This window comes from Sceloporus occidentalis, unplaced genomic scaffold (assembly GCF_023333645.1).
Source record: "Sceloporus occidentalis isolate IW3139 unplaced genomic scaffold, rSceOcc1.0.p SCAF_1, whole genome shotgun sequence".
NCBI classification, from domain to species: Eukaryota; Metazoa; Chordata; class Lepidosauria; order Squamata; family Phrynosomatidae; genus Sceloporus; species Sceloporus occidentalis.
This window is the reverse complement of record NW_028316981.1, coordinates 269,680,740-269,705,925: the sequence shown is the minus strand read 5'-3', so window position 1 is coordinate 269,705,925 and position 25,186 is coordinate 269,680,740. Positions and strand designations below refer to the sequence as shown.

General features: G+C 37.9%; 1 protein-coding gene across 8 annotated transcripts in view; it reads right to left on the bottom strand.

The window, feature by feature from the left end:
- MEF2C (myocyte enhancer factor 2C) overlaps positions 1–25,186 on the bottom strand; it is a 222,369-nt gene that overhangs the window by 168,543 nt on the left and 28,640 nt on the right. The gene's annotated exons all lie outside the window — the stretch shown is intronic.

Below are 25,186 nucleotides of genomic sequence, written 5' to 3'. Positions count from 1 at the left end.
TGATTTTCCCCCTATACTGTTTCAAAATAAAAATTTTGACTCAAAGGTGCTGTTTGCCTTACAAGGAATATATACAGCAGCCAGCTTGGGAGAAAGTGATCAGAAAAATGGCTGTTACAGTGTGAATCATTTAACATTGCACATGAAAATGAATGCATTTTTATTCAAATAAGTCGACATTCCAATAGCCATGCAGTGGCATTACTACCCCCACTCTTCCTCACCCACCAACAAAACTAGCATACATGATTGCTCTATTAATCACATCATCTCCCTGCCCCCAGGAACTTTCAAGATAGAAAAGTAAGGATTTGTCTCCAAAGTTGCCAAATAAAACAGTGTATAAACTGTGATCCAACCATAGTATGACCAAACATCTTTTTTTCAACAAGTCCAAAAATCAATTTTGATAAACTTAAAAATAGATGATTGGTGAATTGATAGATCTCACCTCTATCTGTACCTAGATACCATCTAAATCTGTATAAATGTATACAATCACACGGTGAAATCCAAATTCATTCAAGTACAGTGGGCCCTTGATATTTGCTGGGGTTTGATTCCAGGACCCCCCATGGACAGCAAAATCCATGGATGATCAAGTCCCATTATATGCAATGGCACACCCATTGTGTCACTTATGTATAATGGTGTCCCTTATATAAAATGGCAAAATCAAGGTATGCTTTTTGGAATTGTGTGTGTGTGTGTGTGTGAGAATATTTTCAAACTGTGTATGGTTCAGTCTGTGGATGCAGAATCCATGGATACGGAAGAATGATTGTACTCCTTTTCAGAGGTGGAAACACACTTTCAGCAACACTCTGAGTATAGTTCATAAATTCTCTTTAGCTAGCTAATACATGTAGAATGAGACCAAAAATTGTAAGATAAAGGATTTATCCACCTTAGTCAAAATAAGAGTCCTTAGAAGAGTGTACTGGATACTGGACTGGCCTTAAGGTTTCAACTTATCATTACAAGTGCATGAAGTCTCTCCAGTGGCTGCAGTCCATGAATAATACATATTTGGGGACAGCTTCACAAAACCATCTGTCTGTACCCAAGAAAGGCCATGACTAAGCCAGCAGAGAGAGAGAGGACTGCACTTCACCATTAAGGAGGGTGGTCCCTTGCCATCAGAAACAGAGGCTTCCGGCAAGGCATTAAGGGTATTTTAGATATATATCTTGTCCAGATTAAAAGAATGCTGTTTTTTCTTTTAATATCATTCCCTTAATTTCCTATAGCATAACTTCAGGGAAGAAATTGTTTTTCCTGCTTGTAACTCTTTCATAAAAGCTATCATCTATATTAAAATTATGGAAGGCAAAAGATAATATGGCAATTAAAAAGCTATGTTGAATAAATGTACATGTAAAAAATATTTTGTTGCAGAAAGTTATACAGTCAGTCCCTCGTAGCCACAAATCCTTTATGCATGGATTCAACCATCCATGGTTTGAAAAATATTTTTAAAATGTATAAATCCCAAAAAGCAAACCTTGATTTTGCCATTTTATATAAGGAACACCATTTTACTATGCCATTCTATTTAATCCATGAGCATCCATGGATTTTTGAATCCATGAGGGGTCCTAGATACACTGGATAAACCCCAGTGGAGACCAAGGGTCCACTGTACAAATATGTTTACTGTCAATGAAAGGGACTAGACATGACTACATAAATAAAGAGCAGTTAGTTGGCTGAAGACTGGCTGACCAATACTATAAAGCGGCTAGGGAATGGAGGCACTTTTTAAAAAGAAAAAGAGGAGGAAGAGGAGGAGGGGGAGGGGGAGAATATGACTTGTTCTAATCACATCTATCTCACATAAGAAATATCATTGGATGGTGGATAGGGAGATGCTATGAAAGAGCAATGAAAAGAAAGTAGGAAACCTGTTATTTGAAAGGGGGGGAAAGGAAAAGAAATATTTTTATTGTCATTGTTACATTTGTTTCAAATACAGGTAAGCCAATGTTTCTACAATTTCACAAGTATTTTCCCACTAGGAAGGTTTTACTGAACTATAATTAAACTAACCTGGCTATCCCAGGCCCTGAAATTTCATGGCTAAAACTTGAAATGTAGAGGATAACTCCTTAGGAATCACAGGGCCCTGGAAGTGATACAGGGCTGGGTGGGGAGTGTTAGAAATGGTGACCCCAAGTAATATTACTATGTGTAATACCATAAACATCAACCACATTTCCACCAAATATGCCATTCACACACACGCGCACACGCACACGCACACACACACACACACACACACTTTTCAAAGAAGTGCTCTCACTCTAAGATTCTTTAAAACTATCTTGGGGCCTAGAGTAGAGAGCTTAGGCCTTGAGATCTGGGACACCTAGCTTTAGCCAAGTTTAGCCAAAAAAATCATGGGAAAGAGTTTTCGCCCTGTGAAAAAAGACTTGGTCTTGTACATCTGAGGACTCTGGAATTTCTTACACACTCCACCCTATCAAAGGGATATAAAAATAATGGAGAGATTTCAAGTTCAGCATCGACAAACAGACACAGATAGATACAAAGAGATTCACAGCTCTGCACCCGGGCAACCCTAGTACGTTACCAGGCCAGCGCAAAGTGCCAGTCTGGATGGCACCAAAAATTTAGCAGAATTTCATAGATTGAGCCATGGCCATATGATATTCTCTTTCCACTATCTACAGCAAATGAAAAGTGAGTTCCATAGGCTGCATGTAGCCCCAGAATCCTTATTCTGCACTTCCAGACACCCTCATTTCATTTTTCCAGTTCTTCTTCTTCTTCTTCTTCTTCTTCTTCTTCTTCTTCTTCTTCTTCGCCCAAATAACACCAAAAGGGATTAAAACCACAGCAAGGTGGAACATCACGTTTTGTTATTACTTCCACTATGGCCTTTTAGGCATCCACAGAGTGAAAAGTGGCCCACAGCACAGTTAGTTACAGATCTATCTGTGTGTGTTTTTAACATGCAGGGAATAACTTGTGAGGCTTATCTGTTTTCCCCCTTTCTCTCTCTTTGCTGTTCAGCCATGCTTAGTAAAGGATTCCAAAGGCAGCTGCCGTTTACCTTGACTGTTGGTCTGTTTTAGAAAGGCACATACAGCTACAGTAATAATAAATACAGTAATATAGCAGAATTCCATTCTTTCCCAGCTCATGCTGTATTGCACTGTTTTACTGCATACATGCTTGCATTTCTCCAGCCCTCCCAATGCTAATGCTACTAAAAGATGACTAGAGGATAAGGAAGTCAGGTTAAGCTTTGTAAGAAGGAGATTCTTTGTCAGAGGCTTTGTTAACTGAGGTATGCCTGTAGATACATTCATGGCATTAACACACAGTAGAACTGCTCCAAATTTGGATACCACACCATCTGTACTTTAAAGTAAATGAACAAAAGTGGGTCTCTGATTATGGCTCACTCTGTAAATGTGGGTTAAGAGTGTGGACACAAAATGTCAGTTTTTCAAGGTATTTCCCACTTCTTTCTTTCCCAGTTCTTTTAACCCTTTCATCTGTTTGTAAATGAACCAACAGTATCAAAACATCCCTAGACTGATTTGCTAATTAACTTGGCTGAAGCAGCATGCAGAGAGTTCTGTTTTTATGCTTTCACACTATCACTTCACATCTTGTAAAACTGATTCATATTCCTCTTCCTGTATGGACAAGTTTAGCAATTCATTTTTACAGAAAACTAGTGTCATCAAAGCTACAAATACAACTGTCTCAATTGAACATTTTTTTCAATATATCACCTGAATTTGTTTCAAAAAATGCATAGTAGTTTTTTGTCTTGATAACCATGAATAATCTGGGTTTTAAATTCATGACAACCAACCTTAAAGTAGAACAGTATTTTTTTTAAAAAAAAAGTCTCTAAAAATAGAGATCAAATTCTTTAAATATATTTAATTTATGTAAATGTATATTGCAGCTACTTTAAATTCAGCCAAGTCACTAAGCTCATTAAAGCAGTCTTTGATTTTGGGAATTAATGGAGCTTTCCACTGTTGAAGAATTAATTTTTTAGCTATCGAAAAAGCCCAAAGAAATCAACTTCTCTGAAAAGAGGGCAATTCAAAGATAGAAGTTTTATCATTAAGAATGTGAATAATAGGATTATGGATGACATTAAGTTGTAACACAAATTCTGTTCTTCAGTATGGATGCATTGTGTCCTCACATTTTTAATGTTTAACAGTTATTTATTTATTTTTTTAAAAAAAGGAAAAAATATAAAAGACTGTGCTGCCACTAACTGTTCATTTCAAGATCCTGGGACAGCATGACATATATGTATACATATTTAAAAAACAACTTGCAGTTTTAATGGTTTAATATACAGTGCTCCCTAGCTTTACACATGGGATCCGTTCTGGACTCCCCCGCGTAAAGCAAATTCTGTGCATGCTCTAGCCCCATTTAAATGAATGGGGCTCGTGCACATGGCAGTGTGCACGCACCATGGGCGTGCACCCCATTACTCCCTATGGGACATGCCACCCCTTCCTCCCCGCGCGGCTTTCAGCATTTTCTGACACGGGCACACTGTAATGGGTTTATTTCGGGGAAGCAGGATGTCAGGGTCCCCCGTTCTGGGTCCCTCTGCCATATTATTATAGAATGTTAGTGTCATGCAGGTGGTGAAAGATCTCAAGGCTTGGGAATTCTGGGCAAGAGGTAGAGATGGGTACCCAAGGCCGGCTGGTCTGAGAATGGAATGTGTGATTGGAAGGGTTATACTATCGGTTTTGTTGTAATTTCCTCAGTCTGAACAAAGAATGTCTTCCTGTGTTGATAAATCAGAAAGAGCTTATCGGGATACATCTATGAAATCTGGTTATTGAGTCAAGATAAAGAAAGGGCATCGCAATAGTTGAACTTTACTGGACAATACCAATAAAGCTTTACAGTTTTAGTCCTGAAGCATTTGCTCACAGCCCCAGAAACAACACTGATAATTAGTAGATTACTCTTGGTATTGTAAAAGTTCCTCTTCACAAAAGCTGGAGAAACAGGAAACCTGATGTACATAAGAAGATATCAAAGATATGCTCAGAGACCAGGAAGAAAATCTTTTACCATCCTGGATACAATTAGAGCAAATGCTTCATAAGCATGATCAAGAATTACATCTGTGTATCAAATGTAAGAAAAAGACAGTTAAGTGATAAGTGGCATCTCATGGAATAAATTTCAGGTTCATATCCTGGAAAGTCCATTGTCTGAGATGTCCTGAGAAAAGGAGTTATGATAGGCAGTTCTTTCTCATTCTGTGACCTCCAAATATGTTAAACTACAATTCCCATCAGGTCCAGCCAGCATGGCCAATGTTTAGGAATGATGATGGTTGCAGCCCAAAGAGTGCCGGCTTTGTGAGCTCCTGACATCATTACACCTTGAAGAACTACATTTCAGTTCTTATGTTACATGGTAACCTAATAATATTTTCACATTCCACCCTTCCCAAAATATTCATACATCAACTGCAACAGCAGCAGCAGCAGCACGTTCCAACATCTTCTTCATTAACTTAACCCTGTTAGTGACAGCAGAGCAGATTGTATGCATCTGCTGGGAATAAAACAGGTGACAACAGAAGAAACTCACATGGATGGTTTGGCACAACTACAGAAAAAGGAATATGAAGCCCTCCCCCATTAAAAACATGTTAAAATTCCAATTTATAAAGTTCAACACCATATTGTAGCTAGAATGTCTTACTCCGCCTGCATAAACGCACACATTTTAAAAAGTAACTTGATTATAAAAACTTTTTAAAGATTTCTTACACAATCCTCTCTCTCTCTCTCTCTCTCGTTCCATATGAGTGTTTTCTATACTACAGATAAAACTGAAGACAAAGTTTTGCAATCCATTAGCCTGCTTTAAACAGCTGCAGCAAAAAGAGGAACTTTACAATTGGTGATTAAGATCCATTTCCCACTAATCATAATCTTGCAACAAGGTTACTGAACGGGAGTAGAGGAAGAACAGATGGGAATAATTCTGGAAGCACATGAGCATTAAAAGGAAGGCTACAACTACTTCAGAAGGCCTTATTTATTTTTCATTTCATCTGAAATTATGGCTTTTTTGACTCAATGTTGGATATGATCTAGAAAAGACTAAACTAAATAATACACATCTATTGCCTGATATACTTTCTGCCGATTGGCTGAGATATTGTACAGACCAAGGAAAGAAGTAATGGATACCGGCTCTGTCATTGAGGATACAAGCTCTGTTATTCTGCTGTTCAACCATATGTTTGCCCCAGCCAGGTACTCGGTGCAAGCTAGGTACTATTATCCTCCATTTATGTAAGGCATTCTACAGTCACACTAAAACTGTGAAGCTACACAGCTCACAGCCACCACAATAATTAACATTGGCTTGCTTTTCGCATTGTTATAAATACCACCTACATTATACACCATTATAGTACACTGATACTTTAATTTCCATGGCTCCATCCTAAGGAATCCTGGGATTTGAAGTTTGATGAGACACTTGGAAATCTCTCCCTGTCCTCATTGAACTACAGCACTAGAGCCTTCTAGCAAAGAATTTTAATTACTCCCAAAATTCCAGGATTCCGTAGGATTGTATCATAGCAGTAAAAAGTGGCATCAACCTGCTATAATCAGATAGTGTAAATACAATCACAGTTTATTAACTATCTGATTACAGTTGAAGTTAATGGATGTTAGAGGTATATTCATCACTATGTTTCTTCTCAAACAGTGCAATGCATAATTTTTGCAATTTACTTCCCGCTTCAAGAAAGTCTTTGAAAACCATGCAGTTTTAAAAACCCACTCAATGAGATCCATTCTGCATAAAATGCATATGTGATTATTGTGCACAGAAAAACAGAATTTTTGCACAGAAAATAATACTCCTGCATAGAGTATTTTTTTAAAAAATAGAAATACTGCATAAAAATTTTCTGGTTAGAAATTATTCTTGTTAGAAATTATTTTCTGCATAGAAATATTTTGCTTAGAAATATTTTTTTCTGTAGGGAAAAATGCTCTTTTCTGGAAACACAGGCGGGATACATACCGCCATTTAGTACGTATAGGATACGTACTAGGGTTAGGAAGGGGAGGTGCTTCCACACCCCCCTAACCCTAGTATGTATCCTATACGTACAAGATGGCGGCGCCCCTTCCACATGGGCGCCGCCATCTTTACGTATCGGACGCTGAGCGTCCGTACGTGTCGCAGCCTTTATGACGTAGTGAGTGCGCCCCTGGCGCCTCGCTACGTCACAAACGCGACTGAAAAAGAAGCTCCATTTTGGAGCTTCTTTTTCGGTCCGCGCGGGAGCCGCGCCGTCTGAAGGCTCCGGCTCCCCCACGGACCTACCGGCGGCGGCGGCAGACCGCCGCAAAGCGGTGGTTTGTACCCCGCCAAAATGTTCTTTCCTTAACAGAACAACCACAGGCAAATTTTGCACATGATTCTAAACTGAAGGTTCTTGTCAGTCCTAAATTCTTCTTGTCAGTGTTTCTCAATTTTACGCATATTTTAAATATTCTTTTGATCCTTAATGAACACAAAAGCAGTTAGTGCTTTGCCACCCCTATCCCTTTGAAATCCATTATAGAGTACCTTTAGTACCCTACCACCAACACTTAGCTCTTTTACATTGCACATTGCATAGGGCAAATGACCAAGTATCCATCTGAAAAAAATTAGCCTTGTATAGCTTAGCCAACACGTTCTCTGGAAACCACCTGGGTTTTTACGTTACGTACCAATGATTCCTCTCCTTTGTCTGCTGCTATGATCTGTATTTTCCACATCCAAAGCGTAATTCTTAACATTTTCATTCGCATATTGCTTTGTATGAAAGGGAACCGAGGGGGGGGGGGGGTGGGGGGAGGGGGAGAGAAAAGACTTGCAACATATGCTGCATCCTGCATTTGCAATGTCTGATATCCTCAAATTCCTGCATCTCATGACATTCTATAGGAACAACTTTAGGAGATAAAGTTATGGGCACTTCTAGTTTTGCAGGCAGCAAAAAGGCCTGCTTTTTCTCACTGTCACTGCATATCCTTATGTTCCTGCTTGGAAATACAAGAGAGTGACAGATAGATAACAAAACCAGCAACAGGTTGGGGGCTTTGTTAACTTTTGAAGTTTACATGGAATGCCTGGTCACTAGCAGCCACATCAAATACACCCACAACTCTGTGTAGGCTTCCATTTTAAAAAGCAACACAAAAAAGAAAAGAAAAAAAATAATTTGGAATAATTTTAGTTATTTTATTCAGCGTATATCCTGACTTTTCCCATGAATGATGTTGTAAACAACTTATAGTAAAATAGTACAAATACATGGAATGAGTAAAAGCACAGGAAATTTAAAGCATATTTTTAAAAACACACACCAGTAAAAGAAATATAAAGTTACCATCCAGGTAAAAAGCTCCTTCCAGAATAAGAAATGTCACTTGCCTAAGACCACTTTGAATAAAAAAAGTACAGTCAGCCCTCCACATTCACGGTCTTGAGAATCACAGTTTCAATTATTTGCATGGTCACGGCCGCTAATGCAAGCATTCCTCCTCCCTTTCCCTGCCCAATCTCTCCTTGGGAAGCCCCAAGACCCTTCTCCTCTCTGATTCTCTCCCTGGGCTGCCCAAGGAGAGGTTCGGGGAGGAGAAGAGTCTCAAAGGGGCCAAGGCCTTTTCCTCCCCTATCCTCTCCTTGGGATGCCCAAGGAAAGGATTAAGGAGGCACTTCTTGCCTTCCCTTCTCTGATCCTCTCCTTGGGATGCCGAAGGAGAGGATCAGGAGGAGAAGGGCCTAAGAGGGGCCAAGGCACCTCTTCTCTTCCTGGGCTGCCCAAGGAGAGGATGGGGAGGAGAAGGGGCAGGGAGCCAAGTAAAAGGATGGGAGGGTGGGAAAAAAGGAGTGCACACTCCTGCTCCTCTTCCCCCGATCATCTTTCCCTTTAACTGGCCTCTGAGTGGGTGGTGGTGGAGTTATTCATGATTTTTACACATTTGCACGAGTCTCATTCCCTTAACCCCCATGAATATGGAAGGAGAACTGTAGCGCCTGCTTGTGGAGACACCAGGGAGAGAGCCAACCTAGCTTCCCCTGATGTAGATTTCTAGAGGCAGGAGGAGCACAGAACTCCAGTGGTATTCTCACTGAGATAATGATATACTTGCTTGCAGAAAGAGGAACTTTTAACTGAGTGGCTGCTGTATTTTCCATTTTTAAATAGTGTTGTCAATTTGTTGTGCCTCCATTTCATGTTTTATTGTAATTGGTCCTAATTCAATTGTAGCCCACCTTGAACCCCATTTGGGGGGGAAACTGGGACAATAAATTGAATAAATAATACATTAGCTGCATTATTCAAAACAATGGTCAAGGCAGAACTTCTACAAGTTGGATTTCTGAAATTTATCCCACTGGGCGAAGCAGATGGCCCACCAGGAGCAGCTAGAGGCCACTCTGGACACAACTGCACTATGATTGCACCTGAACCATGGCGACTTCACAGGCCACCTCCAAAGTGGGCTGCCACCACAGTCCCAGGCCAGCTGCCATCAGGAGAGAGATTATTTCTGCTCCTTTTTGATCCAGTCCAAAGGAGGGGCCTCAGGACATTTTGGGGGCATGCATCATTTGAGCACACCACCCCCAAAATGGCCATGCATTTTGGGCAAACATGACACAGCTTAAAGTATTATGGCCGCTTAACTAGGAATGAACCCCACTGAACACAAAGGGCTACAGTCCCAACTAAACATGTTTAAGGTTTTGCAAACTATGGGCCATACTTTCAACCATTTAGAAAAGAGAATAAATAAATAGTTCAACAGAAAACCTACCTGCCTAAACTCATTTTCACCCTGGATGTTCATAGTCAGATATATTTGTATCTGTAAATACCACACTACTTAAAAATATTAATTTATAATACCCTAGTTAGGATAGTGTGTGTTGCTATTTTTAATATACAAGGAATATCCTTCTTTCTTATCTCATTAAATGATTTTAAATGAAATGGTTTTTGAATAAAAGCCTGCCATTAAAAAAAGGTGTGCTCTGTATTTTAATCAGGTTTGTTGCTATTCTTTGTTTATTCAGTATAATAAAATCCACTCTGGAAACAGGTATAGATGCATACACCCACATCCAGCAGAATAAATAATAACTATCCCATAAATAGGCCAAGAAGGTGTGCCTGTCTATTCAAAATGTTGTTCCTGCTAATGGTGCCACAAGTTTTCATTGGAAGGCTTTCAGATCCAGCAAGCAGAAAATGAAAATTGTGCTAAAACTGCACTTCCTGTCTGAAGAGTCCCTTCAATATTCCAGCCACTTATACAATTTTAGTCACTGCAGCTATAGTTCAGTAAATGCAGGCTTACTGGTTAAATTTAAGTACAGGTTGGATCTCCCTTATCCAGAATTCCTAAATCCAAAATATTCAAAAATCCAAAATTGTCCTCATGCATGGCTTAGATAGAGATACCTCTGCTTTCTGATGACTCAGTCTACACAAACTTTGTTTCATGTATGAAATTATTAAAAATATTGTGTATAAAATTACCCTCAGGCTACGTATATAATGTGTATACAAAACATAAATGATTTTCATGTTTAGACCAACTCCAAGATACTTCATTAGGAATATGCAAATATTCCAAAATATGAAAAACTCAAAATTCCAAAATATTTTGGGTCCCAAGCATTTCAGATAAGGGAGACAAATTTGTACTGCTCTATTGCTGCAAGGACTCAGTGGGCAACTTGTGCAATGCGGTTGGCAGTACACAGGAATCACCATGGGGTTTGGAAGTGGTGGTTTGGCTAACATTATGCAGTTATTTTATTGTTGCTTGAAGGCACAGCTTCACGTAGGGATAGGTTTTAAGCATGCCTCCTTATTGCTTCTCAAGTTGACATCATAGCTGAGAAGTAACACATATTGATAAAGATATATGGCTGATGTTGTTGTTCTTGCTGTTGAGATCATGCGCCTTCAAGACTGCACCGATACATGGTGTTTACAATGTATAGGGTTTACTTGGCAAAATTTATTCAAGGGATATTTCCCATTGTCTTTCCTTTGAAAATGAGAAAGTATGATTTGCCCATGATGATCTAATCATGGCTGAGCAACAATTGAAACCCCGGTGTCCCTGAGTTCTACTCTACCTCTCAAACCACAACACCATACGAAGAGGCATATATCTTTAGGGCTTGGCACCATTTGCACCAGAACCATAGCTCTTCTACTACTACATGTAGAACCACAGTCTTGCTAGGTCTATAAGACTGATTTCCCTAATTGAGATATCAAACCAAGAGACCCAAAACCCTAATATATATATATATATATATATATATATATATATATATATATAGAGAGAGAGAGAGAGAGAGAGAGAGATTTCCATGGGGAGAGGGGTGATTCACTGAAGAAGAGGTCCAGTCATGACACCAGTATTAACACATGAAAACATCCATTACTATCCAATCCCAGTGATCCACAGTTTCTTCCTCTTGTGTCTACCAAAGATGTTCTCACCAATACTACTGCTAGCTTCTAATCAGTAATTATCCTTTGTCTGAACATACCTGAAGTTCTCAACCATCTGGTCTTACACTATTGCTTTCCCCCCCAAATCCCATCTATGCAACAAAAAGAAAAAAGAGCTGACCTTTCGTGGCAATCCTGCCGATGTGATCAACCCTGTCCTCCTTGTCTTCTTTCTCACTGACTATATGCTCTCATCAGTCATATCCCAGATAACCCCTTGGTTTCTGACAATTACTAAAACACATACTCCTTATTCCCACAGGAGTGGTACACTGAGACATTAGTCTCATTTAATTCAATGAGCTTTGCTCCCAGGTGAACGGATAAGGGTTTCCTTCTGTAAACTGAATGCCTGCTAATGTTGATAAACTAATAATGTAGTGTTGAGACACGTTGTACTAACTGCCAAGGCACTGCTTCAAAGCTATTGCATGCATTGGCAAAGAGTGCTATGGCCTGAACTGTGGACCCTTGAAAGTCTTCAGACATGATAACAGGTGCGAAAATTGTAAATATCCAATGTAAGGCTGCATTCTCCCCAAAAGACCTTCATCAACCACCATTTAAAGTTGGTTGATATTCTTAAACCAGAAGAAGACATCAGGCAGCCCACCATATGCTGCTGAACCTCAACCCCACCAGCCTAACCAAATTTGAAGAATGCTGCGAGTTACAGTCCAACAACCTCTGGAGAGCCACATGATTCCAATCCTGTCTATAAGCACAGTGGGAACTCACCACAGCTTCTCCTCCTTTGGATATAAAATGTGGTTAGTTTAAGATGGAAGAAAAAGCTTCCAGTCTTCTCTTCACAGAGACACTGTGATTAAGTGGGGGAGCTGATGATCCCACTCACATTGCATAACAAGTCTGGAACATAACAGTATGACTGCCCAGCTTGCTTCTGTTAGCAATGTTATACTGGCACCCACAACCCCACACATCATTCAGCAGAGTTTGAAAAAGTTGCTTTTTGGACTATAACACTCAGAATTACCAAGCTACCAAGGGAAAGCAATTGTATAACCATGCAATTCCTGCCCACACAACCTTATCATGCCAATATGAGGGACCAACATGATAACATTATGTAGATATATTATCCATTACATTTTTCCCTATAGTTCTTCCAACAGAATACATATATTTCACATCCTTTTTAAAAAAATGGAAGTCCCCAAAGACACTGAAATCCAAAAATTAGCGTGTTTGCGAATGCACAGGGAGGACAGGATCCCATGGCTGACAGCAATCCCATGGCTGAACTGGATACATTTCATAGTTACACAATGCGAATTGATTGTGAATTCACAGTGGAAAAGGATTTATACGTTCAATATTTTTCTGAATTCAGCTATTCCTGCGATGTCTCACAATTGCATTAGGATTGCATTCCGTTTGCTTTTGATGTCGTTTGAAAATCTTTTGTGAAATAATGTGAAATATATTGGATGACCCCAGATTAATCTTTGGTTAACCTTCCAATTTTCCGTGTGTGATAAAGTCCTATGTAATGACCCTTTGCTCACATTCAGAAAATAAATGTATGCTTCAGTCTATAAGGATAACTTTGAAAAAAACTCCCCAAATGAACATTTAATAATATTTCCTGTGTAAAGCCACTTTCAGGTGCCATGGAATAGGCCTAAAAAACAAAGGCTATGTGAAGCCTGACATCCATAAAGTAACAAATATGAAAAATGAAAGATAAAGACAGAAGTTTAAACAAATCAAAATACAGTATCAAAATTTTTGCTTCAAAAATTCTGTTACTAAGAAATAACAAAATTTAATTCTTTCTTTGGGGAAATCTGTCAGAAAATGTTCTCTGCTGAAATTAAGGGATTCGTCTTAAGTACGGCTAGACAAACTCTACAGAGCTGAAGTTACTTTTCAGGTTGCCCAGATGCTTGAAGGTAACACTTTTGGTTTTGTGTTTTTAAGCATGTTTTTAACGTTAGAAATACCAAATCACTTGCACAACTATAAAACAGTGTCACTGAAATTAATTAATTATTCAGTCCATATTATTAAAGTCATTAAAATCCCCCCACTCACTAACCACTAAACTGCTCTCATTCACACTTGATTGTTTCATTTACACACACACACATACACACTTAATGTACTTAAATTGTCTTGAATATATTGACTATTGATATTGAATGAAAAACATTAAATTAACTATAATATTGGCTATATTTTTAAATAATTTTGTGCATGAAACAAAGTTTGTGTTCACTGAATTATAAAAAGCAAAGGTGCCTCAGCCAGCTATGGATTATTTTTATTTTTATTTATTTATTTATTTTGATTTTCAAGCATTTTGAATTTCAGGTTTTCAGATAAGGGAAACTCAACCTGTAGTAGTTTGCTATTGGATTTCAGTAGTACATGGAATATCATTTTTTAAAATAATAATAATAAAAATCCTACGTATTACGTATTGTTATTTTATTTATTTATAGCCCACGTTTCTCCCAATAGGACTCAAGGCAGTTTACTAATTATTAAAATTAATACAGATTAAAACTATATAAAATGCATCAGTAATATATATGTGTGTGTGTGTGTGTGTTATTCAACAAAACAATTAATCTGTAGAGCGAAAACCAGTATATATATATATATACACACACACACACACACACACACACACACTGGTTTTAGCTCTACAGCTCTACAGCTGTTCAACAAAACAATTAATCTGTAGAGCTAAAACCACTTGACATTCATAAGAACATAATATTTTAAAAATCAACACAACAGCACAGCACACTAGCAAAAGCCCATCAGATTCGATTCCTAAAAGCCTGATCAAACAGGAATGTTTCACTTGCTGGCAGAAGGAGAGCAAAGAGGGAGCCATCCCATTCTCCCCTGGGAGGGAGTTTCAAAGTCTAGGAGCAGCCACCGAGAAGCCCCCCCTCCGTTGTTCCACCAAACAAGCCTGAGAAGGAGAACTGTGAGCCACACATGGCCTGCAGGTCACACTTTGTCACCACTGCTCTAAGCAGATACCCAAAAGATCTCCAGTTCAGTTACTGTATATGTTCATTTAGAATTGTGCTACTTGCACAGTAAATTGCTTCTTTAAAAGTGTTGGGCTTTCAAGCTAATTAGTGCTTTTCCTTTAAAATACAAGATTAAAATTATCTTCCACTGCTAACACTGCCATGCTTTCACTTTTAATAACGGTATCCATGATCTGCTATCACTAGGTTATGAAACATTTTTAAAACAAAATGTTTACTCTTCAGCATAGTTAAAGAAACAGTATTTCATTCTGTCTGATAGTTAATGAGACTATCAGGTTACAATACCTCACTAACATTAACAGTCATATTACTGTGCTGTGAATTTATACCTAGCTGTATTTTAATGTAATTTCAAAAGCAGTCTATTGTGGCAAGTGGCAGGAGATAAATCTTTCTACTATTATTCTAAAATGAATGATGTACAAAATGTTTACAGTTCCACTACACATTCATTTGTGTTTTGTAAAATACAGACAAAAGATAAGTGGAATTTATTTATTTATTTAAAAAAAAAACCCTACTCTCAAGCTGTGGATGGTTGAATCAGGGGATACAAAAACATCTATGGCTATGGTGAGCCGACTATATTTTATGACTAAATATTGCCCCTGCTCTCTGGCCAAATATATTATAACCAAAATGTGCTTCCAAGCAATTTCTTCAAAATAAACATATTTAAAAAATAAAGCCAATAATTTCTTATACCTCTTTGAGGGTTGTTGGGTTTTTTAAGAATTAGAAATTTACTCTATTTTTGTGAAAGGATTATATATCCAATGGTACTGATGAACCAGATTTATCTGATTTTTTCCCCTCTCCTTCATTGTTTCAGTTGGACCACCTTTTAAAACTTTAGCACAGACATCTGCTGCACAAAAGGGGAGCATTTTGATAACAAATGTGTAACTTCACCATGGACCATCTGAAAACCTTTCCACACTATCTGGAATGTGGAAGAAACATGGAATCAGGAAGAATAAAATCAAAGAGATAAAACAGTTTAGGAATTCTTCATCTGTGATTTTCTTGCTTCCACAATGTAGTCCTTTAGAATATACGCAAAAGAAGCAAGTAAAAGAAAAGTGAGTCCTAAATATATTATAAGCAAAAATAACCCCAGATCAATTCAACAATAGGACATTGGCTGCTACCACACTGCAGAATTAAAGGAGTTGGACACTGCTTTAACTGTCACAATACCATCCTATGAAGATCTGGGATTTGTAGTTGTTGTGGCACCAGAGCTCTGACAGAGAAGGCTGAATAGTTCACAAAATTATAAATCCCAAAATTCCATAGCGCTGAGCCATGGCAGTTAAAGCAGTGTCAAACTGCATTAATTCTGCAGTGTAGATGTAACTTTAATTTCTTAATAAATTTGTCGAGGCTTTCAGCTTAAATCCACTATTCTCATTTGGAACACCTCCATCATGAGATATAATATAATTGTTAGTCCCACAGTCCTAACTGTTTACACTGCTTGGTAAATGAATTTTGGGACTCCCTGCCAAAAAAAAGTGAAACTTCTTAATTTCTTTATCAAAGCTCCACCTGGGATATCCTCTTTGATAATTTTTTCCCTCCAATGAGGAAACAGTCTGCTTGTCACAAATTGTTCAGAACAACTTCACCATTTCACTGTTCAGAATTTCTTTCACTAGTGCTGCCATGAAGTTCCAGTGTACTGGCAATTGTTTTCCACTGCGTACCATTCTATCTTTTCAGGCAATTAAAAATTAAGGAAATATCCATACTAGCTACATAATTATATTGCTAAAAGGCCACATTTGCTAAGAATTGTCTTGACCTGTGAAGTTTGTAGATGTTGTCTCTAAGCAATTAGTATACTCAGTCCTTTGTACAAAGTCTTCCCCTCCCATACCTTTTAACAGGTATTGATTGAAAATTTAAAAGCACACAGTGCAGTTTAACTGAGGCAATGGTTGCATACCACAAATGACACACATCCTGCTGTGCTTATGAAATGAACTACAGGGCTGTGTTAAATTGAGTATACATCGCTGGCATTAAAATAAAGTACGAAAAGAAAGATAACAAATATACTTAGGTTAGATTCCTAGGACAGCATATCCATCCAAAATTACCTGCAATCAACACTAAACATCATGAAGTCAACAGGAATGGATGAATGTTTTTTTTTTTTAAATAGCTGGACATTGGACCCTTGGTATCCCCCATGGTTTAGCTCCAGGATCCCACTATACAATGGGATAGTAAAATGGTGTCTCGTATACCAAATGGCAAAATCAAAGTTTGCTTTTTGGATTTTTTTTGGGGGGGGGGATGGGCATTTCCAAGCTGTGGATGGCTGACTCAGTGGATGCAGAGGGCCAACTGTATTAGCTTTTGGGTACCCCAGTGTGTACAGCAATATTTCATAAGCTTTTTTCTTCCCCATTTTTGCCATCTTTCTCAATTGTCCCCATTTTTGGATGGGATGTTTTCACAAAGCTTGACGTAGAATCTGTCAATTACTGCTTTGTGCTACACTGGATCTTGAGGGATATACTAACAACACCTTGATTTTTTTTAAAAAAGAAAAAAAGCCCTTCAAAATATGTTGATTAGTACATTTGTGCCATATCAAGCTCTGATTTCAAATGTGTTTTTAACCACCAAAATAATGAACAACAAAGCCAGTGGAAGACTAAACTGGAATAGATAAGAGCAGATTGCAGTACAGTTAAGAGCCTCCCTGGCTCCATCTCTCACCATTTCTCTGCTCGAAATCTTTCCTTCCCTAAGTGGGTATGCCTTTTTTCAACAACACCAAAATCTTGGACACTGTTAAATAAACTAACAAGTTATGCATACCTTACTTTTTATGTACTGCCATGTTCCACATAGCTAAATCTACTGAAAAACAATGTGTGTGTGTGTGTGTGTTTCTTTTTCTATTACAAGGGTACCGTCCATTCCTTCAGAACAGCACCAGTACAAAGAATATTAAGCCTGAGTATCAGAATCCTGTCATTTCTTTCATTTATGAAATACAGTCCTGGCATTACTATAGATGCAACTTGCTGGTGGAGCAAGCTACAGGTTTGCTCCTGAATGTCACTTAAGAGTCAGGAAAATATCACATGGCCTTCTAGCAATAGATTTCTAGCTCTGTTCAGCTCTTTTCTTCCCCCTATCAATTATTCCTTATTGTATGTTAGCAGCTGCCCAGACTACTGCTGGGAACCTTTGTTTATGTGAGTTCACAGAATGTGGGGCAACTTAGGATATTGTCCTCAGGATAGTGTTGTTACACAATGAAGTGGCTTTGCCCACTCTGGTTGGCCCCTGGTCCTCCTAGACAGGAAGGATTATAAAGATTTCCTGTCTGAGACAGAACCCAAACCACTATGTCTTCCTGGCTATGGTGAGTTCCTGTGTATTCTCACCTATGAATCCAGGCTCATTCATACGCCCGGCTCATGCCAGCAGCTTCCAATGACTTGACCATGTCATTCTTGTTCATGCCATGTGTGCCCTATACTACCGTAGAACTGAAGCTGTCTTTTTTCTGTGAATTTCCATTTCTTGATGCCTGTTCTTTAGGCAATCACTCTTTGAAATGATATGGTTGAACATGGGTGCTGGTTTAAACACTAGCACACTGATTATTATTTTATTCCTTTGGCAGTGGCTACTTAATCTTTGAAATTTGCTGGAGATAGAGAAGAGTATATACAAATGGGGGAAAGAGCCATGCCTTATGGCTGAGCAAACTATCAATAATTTGAAAAAAAATCTCAGTCCATTTTATTACAACTTTCTGAACTTTTATTACATCCTAAACTGAGCCATGGTAATTTCCGACTGCAAAGCAGTGAGAGTACACAAAATACACTGAAACAGCTGTAGGCCAACCAAGCTATTTTAATCTCTATTGCAGAACTGCTATCATCATATTTAGACATAAATTATCTGATCGGCTTTGTGGACTCTCCTCTGCCCTGTCTGAAAGTCTGCAAAACCTTCTAGGGACACCTTTTAATTGGATGTATCAATGAAATCTATGGTTTTCTTTAATGTACCATACTCAGTTTTAAAAATTGTTTTTCATTTTCAAAATGAGAAAAGTGCATCTCGCTCATGGGAATGTGTTCAACTCTTTTTCCTTGTTTGCTTTCCTGACTGAAGGGTGTTTTGAAATACTTCAAGTATGTACATATTTAACCAAGTATTTGGGAATTGCAACAAAGCCTTACTAGGGAATGCCTGAACACATCCTATCATACCCTAAGCCATATATTACTGGAAGGATAGGTAAGTATCAACTTTTCTCTTTAACTTACTGAGTTCCCTCTGGACAGCTTGGCTCTTCTCATTCATGTGTAGCAGATAAGTAATAGAGATTTGTTCTTGGACACGCTGAGAGTGCAGGCAAATGCACACAAACAGACACACACAATTTGCCTAGGAGTCATACAGTTTTATGCATTCAATACTAGTTCTAGAATAAGAGAGTGGGAAAAAAGACAAGAAACCCTACAATCATGTGCAGAATCAGACTGTTTACAAATCAGTGGATTAAAGGAGATTTAAGCCATCTTAGAACAGATAGGTTTATCAAACAGTCCTGTGCCAGCTGAACAGCTGATACATAGCAAGACAAGCATTCTTGTCAAGGACCCAGTTCAATAGGTACCATGTTAAAACTGCTTAACCTGACAGTTAGATGGTGACACATGGTGCAAATATATGGCAGCCTCCTGAATCATTCTCCTTCTCATGTAAACTGTTCAGATATTTGGTACAGAGTGGAAGAGTTTTATTCTAAAGACCATTTGTTGTTCTTGATCCCAATGTAAATTCTGGCCTATGTCAGCAAGAAACAACACAGTATGTCTTAATCGATCAATATATAAAATAGAACACACATATGCATAGTGAGTGTGTGTGTGTGTGTGTGTGTGGTAAATTCTAGATGGAATAAAACTTATTTTTGTTTCTGAACCTCTCTATTTGTAATCAAGGCCAAAAACCACCTTCATAGTAGCCACATGCTAGTCTTCAAGGGGTGGAAAAATATGTTATATTTCATTTGTCATTATTCGGTTATATTGAGTATGTTCGTATGACCACAGTTTCCCCAAAACTTGACATCTATGAAAAATAGTGTAAAGCTCCTATTCACTTTTAAATTTAAACACACACAGATGTACAGCTGGAGTCCCATAAAATATAATTTTACAATGCTCTGTTACAATGATAAGAAAAATTGGCTAAAATTTGATTAGTGGGTTCTCTCTGTCCCTCCTCCACTACTGGGTGGTATTCCCTTCATAAAGTTAGACATTTCCTCGGCAATCCATAGGGACCATATGAAATATGGGGAAGAGATTTCTGTTCAGTGGCTAATCCCAACTGAAAATAATGACTGCCAGAGAACTGTGCCCACTGAAGTCATAACCAGTATGTTGGAAATCCTATTTCCAAACACTTACACACCCAGATTGTGTAAACATCTCTTTTATGTGCACTGCAAATACAACTTGATTTCAAAAATGAAATGTCATCTTTCAGACTTTTCATCCTTGGTGCTACAGATTAACTATAAAAAATATCCTTAATTCACATATATTTTCTGAATGAATCTGCTTAATCATTATTATTGCACAAAGTTCAATGAGCTTTGCAATATTTTTTGTCATTTAAAATTTTCACTATATAGTCCATTATGTCCTCGTGATAAGCCAACTGCTATATTACACTATTTATATTTTCCCCTCAACCCCAAATAAAAAGATAATCTTACCAGTGATTTTAAGATTATACATATTATACAATATTTATATGCCCCTATCTACTAGTCCAGAGTGATTTGTTGTAAACTTACTTGCACCCCAGTTCTAACTCATCTTTTAAAAACAAATTCAACTGGATTTAAGAGAGTTTATTTTCAAGTAAACACTCATAAGAACACAGCCTTGGGTGAACCTTTTCTTTCCAAAATGACTTAGCATGTCAATTCAATATGTATTTATTTTAAGCTCCATTGATTTCACTAGAATTTACCTCTAAGTAAATGTGCTTAGGATCACAGCCTATAAAACTAAATCAGATTATAAGCAAATGCTCCACCTTAACCAAGTGGCGAATCCTGCAAATAAGGTCATTTGAATGGTGGTGGTAGTGGGGTTTAAAGGAAACAAAGTTCCGAAATGTCAGCTCAAAAGAAAAATAAACTGTATTTAAAAGGAGTATTATTAATATATGAATAGTTTGTCTTGTACTCTAAAAAGAACATTAATTACTTAAGTATTAATTCTCTGTATACTCTCTATCATGGGCAACATAACACTATGTTTATATGTATGGCTGACTCATTCGTGCTGTAATGTATAAGACACTTAGATATATCCTTTGGGTTTTTCAAAGTTTCTTTAAGGAAAGGCAAGAACATATTATCCAATTAGCCAACAAGCGAGTTGTGTGCTTTCAAATTTTAGTACAAAACATGTCAACTACATTTTCTTAGATGTAAATTTAGAATACAATTGAATATCCCATTCTGAAAAGGAGTTGATGGCTATTGTAAGTAAGACAGTGAAAAGACATTCCATAAATTCTGAACAGGGGCAAATAGCTGCAAATCTGAAATGAATGCCTCCACAGCAATTCCAACAATGTCAATAAAAATTTTCTGAAGTTAAAGTGACTTGCAGGTTGTGCTTTGCTTTTATGTGGCAATTTGCTGTACAGAACCATTGCAGCCACTGAGAATTTCCAAAAGATCTATCAATATTTGGTGTGCCATGTAACCAGGTACGGCTTCTCCATTAACATAAGACCTTCATCGTATGACCCCTATGATGATTGAAGCACTACAACAACAGCAAGCTGCAATTTTTGAATGATCGCAGCACCAAAAGACAAAAACACACAACCATAACCCTAGTTTTTTTAAAACTGAGTTTTCCATCTTTCCAATTGCACTGAACAATGACTATGCAATCAAGCCATAGTAGCCCTTATGTAATAAATAACCAATTGAAAATGAAGTGTGCCTTGCCATGTAGCAGCAATCAGCTTTTATCTCTGTCCAATCAAGTTGACATCTGAACTGCCTAATCCTCCTTTTGTAAGGCACATAAGACTTTGTTGTCACTGTTGGTTTTGTGAACTGTCTCTATAAGCTGCTCTGATTTCCTAAAGATGACAGATCCGAGTGAAGAGCCAAGCTCTACTGCACTGCAGTCAATGCGACAGTTGAGATTAAGGTACAGGACTCAAGATACTAGGATTTAATCACCTGTCCACATGTAACATATTGACCATCAGCTCTCAGAAGATTAGCTTAAATCTGTTCCGAGCCGTTAACCAATTACTATATTCAAAAAGCAAAGAAATGTGCTTGCAATACTTACTTGTTTCACTTCACAACTTCTGCAATATGTGGTGCATCAACTAATTCTAAACTATACAGGTTATACTTTACAAATATTAATACAGCAATCCTACACAATTGGTTTTTTTAAGCAATAAAAAGCTGCACAACCTAATACACTTTAGATGGTTAACAAACTTTGTGGCAGGTATTGCACAAGAATATAAAACTTTGTTGAATTTCATTTGTAAGCATCAAAATTGCCAAATAAACTAAAATGTACATTTACATCAAACTCCAGGATTTCACGGAGTGAAAAAAAATCTGCAGACACAAATACTTTGGAAAATGCACTATGACATGTAGAAATGTTGAAGAAGCTATTTTTGTTTCCATGAATAGAACTTCTTTGAGATCCTCATACAGAATAATCAGATTTCGAATCTATGTTACTCTAATTTTGGTTACACCACACAGCTAAGAAGTTGGTCTAGGTCCAACAAGTTAAACTCTGATAGTTTTTAAAAGCATGACTGTTTTTGGTCTTCAACATGAAATCATGACTTGCTGAAAACCCAGAACACTTGCTTTGGAGATTGTGGGGCTGGGAGAGGACTGAGGGTGCCTTTGCCCAACATTTAAAAGAAAGGAACTTTCTTTTGTTAGAACGGTTTGAACATTTTTTTAAAAAGCCTAATGCTAGCAAATACAATTATTTGCAAGCAAATTCTACTGACTCTAATGCTATCAAGATGATGTTATGGAACATCATGTTACTCATTTTTCTCCACACGATTAGGGGAAACACAGAAGTTAAGCAAGTTTGCTGTTTGAACATTTTAAAGTCAAAGTTCTGGAAATGGGCTGAAAAATATTTCTCTTCCCTGGCAGCTACTTAATGTTTTTAACTCACAAGACCAAAATAGTTTTATTTCATTACTTTTCTGACTATATGGTTTAAATACACAGACACCTGTTTATATGCCAACACAGGATTTGTTTGTTTTTTAAGTCTGCCATCTACCCTATTAGAAACAATATACAAGCAAGGGGATGTATTTCTCTTCATTAGTTTTTACTCACAATTTATGTGAAAGTAAGTATCTTTAAGTCAAGGAATTATTACCTTTTCATTTTTAAAAATTCAAAATATTTCATACTGGACAAATCCCAAGCATACAACACCAAATGACACATCCTACTATTACGCGCCTAATGCAAGTCCAAGTACACATTTTTGAAATCTCACCTGTTATATATGATAATTTAACACACTTTAGAGAAAGGCAGGGGGGCACATTATAAAATCAGTAAAGAAAAGTCAACAATACCATTTAAATGTTTGAAAACTGATATTTGTTGTTGGTTCTAAGCTTCATTTCACAATCCTTCACTCATTCATTCATATGAGTGTCATCTGAGCTATCAAGAAGACCTAATTCATGTAAAGGGTTATATGGTCAGAATCACAGAACTGTTCTCCTAAAACTAACATAACAAAGAACAGCCATTTGTTATCTGTGAGATCTAAAATAAAGCCTCCCATCCTACACATTCTATAAGAATACAGACAGGACTTTATAAATCATAATGATTTTATTCAGGAAAAATATCTCTCAGTTCTCCCAGTGGCACTAAGTAATCTTATGCAATACTAAGAATGGACGCAACAGCCATCAAAAATAGAGGGGATGTATTACTGTTTCAAAAGATGCACACTCTGTTGCCTATAACTTCCCACAGTATGCAAAACAGGTTAACTTTTAGTATTATGATGAGAACATCCTGGAGCCTTAATTTAGAACTGAATACATTTCCTCAGTGGTCTAGGCGAACCTGAAATTACTCTTTAAAAGAGGGATATTGGTTCACAGGTAATTACCCCCCCCCCCCCGATCTTCACCTAGGAAGCCTTGGGGTTGAGCATTATTCTACTTCACATATAAATGTCTACACTCTGCCACCCAAGTGCCCTGCTAAGCACCACTGAAAGAGAAATAGGCGTCACATATTTGTCTAATGTAATTGGTGAGCCGGACACTTTTATATCCTCTATTAAAACAAATGTGAGGAACTGATAGAGTTTTAAGACAATGGCCTTTATGTTCCATTTTATATATGCTACTAAAAAGCATTTCATCTTAAGCCAGGAATATATATATACAGTATAGACCCGTTGCTGAACTACTGGCAGAATGCCCTTCTGGAGCTTAATTATCCTAAAACAGAAGCAGGTAAGAAGTAGAGCCCCAAGTATTGTATTTTAAGAGACGCTATTTGTGCTACTTCAAGACGAGACTTCCCAAGGTTCTCCGCTGGCTATTCAAAGTCCAGTTACTCCAAAAGCTTTTCAGACAAATGACACTTCTTAAAGTAGCATTATTTGCACTTGATTCCCCAAGTCTAGAGCTAGGTCCTGTGCAGGAAATATCAATATTTTATGTTTTTAAAAAAACAAAACAATATATTCTATAGGTTCCCCCTTTCTCTTTCATGCCCAGCACAAGCCTAGCAAAAGAACTGCAGAATTAGACAGCCCATCAGGATGCAATGTAGCATTACAGCTAAACTTGTTAAGAGCAAAAGAAAAGAAAAGAAAATGCCTTGTTTCCCCCATGCAAATGTCCCCAATTTCTTTACCTCTAAAGGAAAAAAAAGAGTAGTGTAGTGTTGTGTGCTTGAGAAAAGATGTGCTGGGGAAGAGAGAAAGGGGAGGGAGGGATGCTGTGTCTAAAACCAATGAATTAAAACAACAGTGAGAAGCTGCACAACCAAAAGTTGAAAAGGGCATTTGTCCTCATGCCAGCTAGTTTCTTCACTGCACTGTTTGGTAACTTCGCAGGGCAAGCACTCCAAGGTCAGAAGCATTTGGTGAAATGTTCAAAGGCAAACAGACCTGAGCGCACTTCACAATATCAAAACACACCAGTGACGTGAACTGAACTTCATGAAACTTTAAACACTCATGCAAGCAGCTGACGGAGAGCAGGGCAAGGAGGCTGCAGGGGAGAGACCTCAGCAAGAGGGTCACTATATCTGGGGTTTGAGTGCAAAGTGCCTTGGTTGAAAGCCACTCTTTAAACTAGGATACACACACACACACACACACACATATCTACACACATACACACAAACAAGATCCACAGTACAGGTCAAACCTACTGCCACATGCCCTGATTTGCAGCGCCTACAGGGAGTTGGTTAAGCACCCTA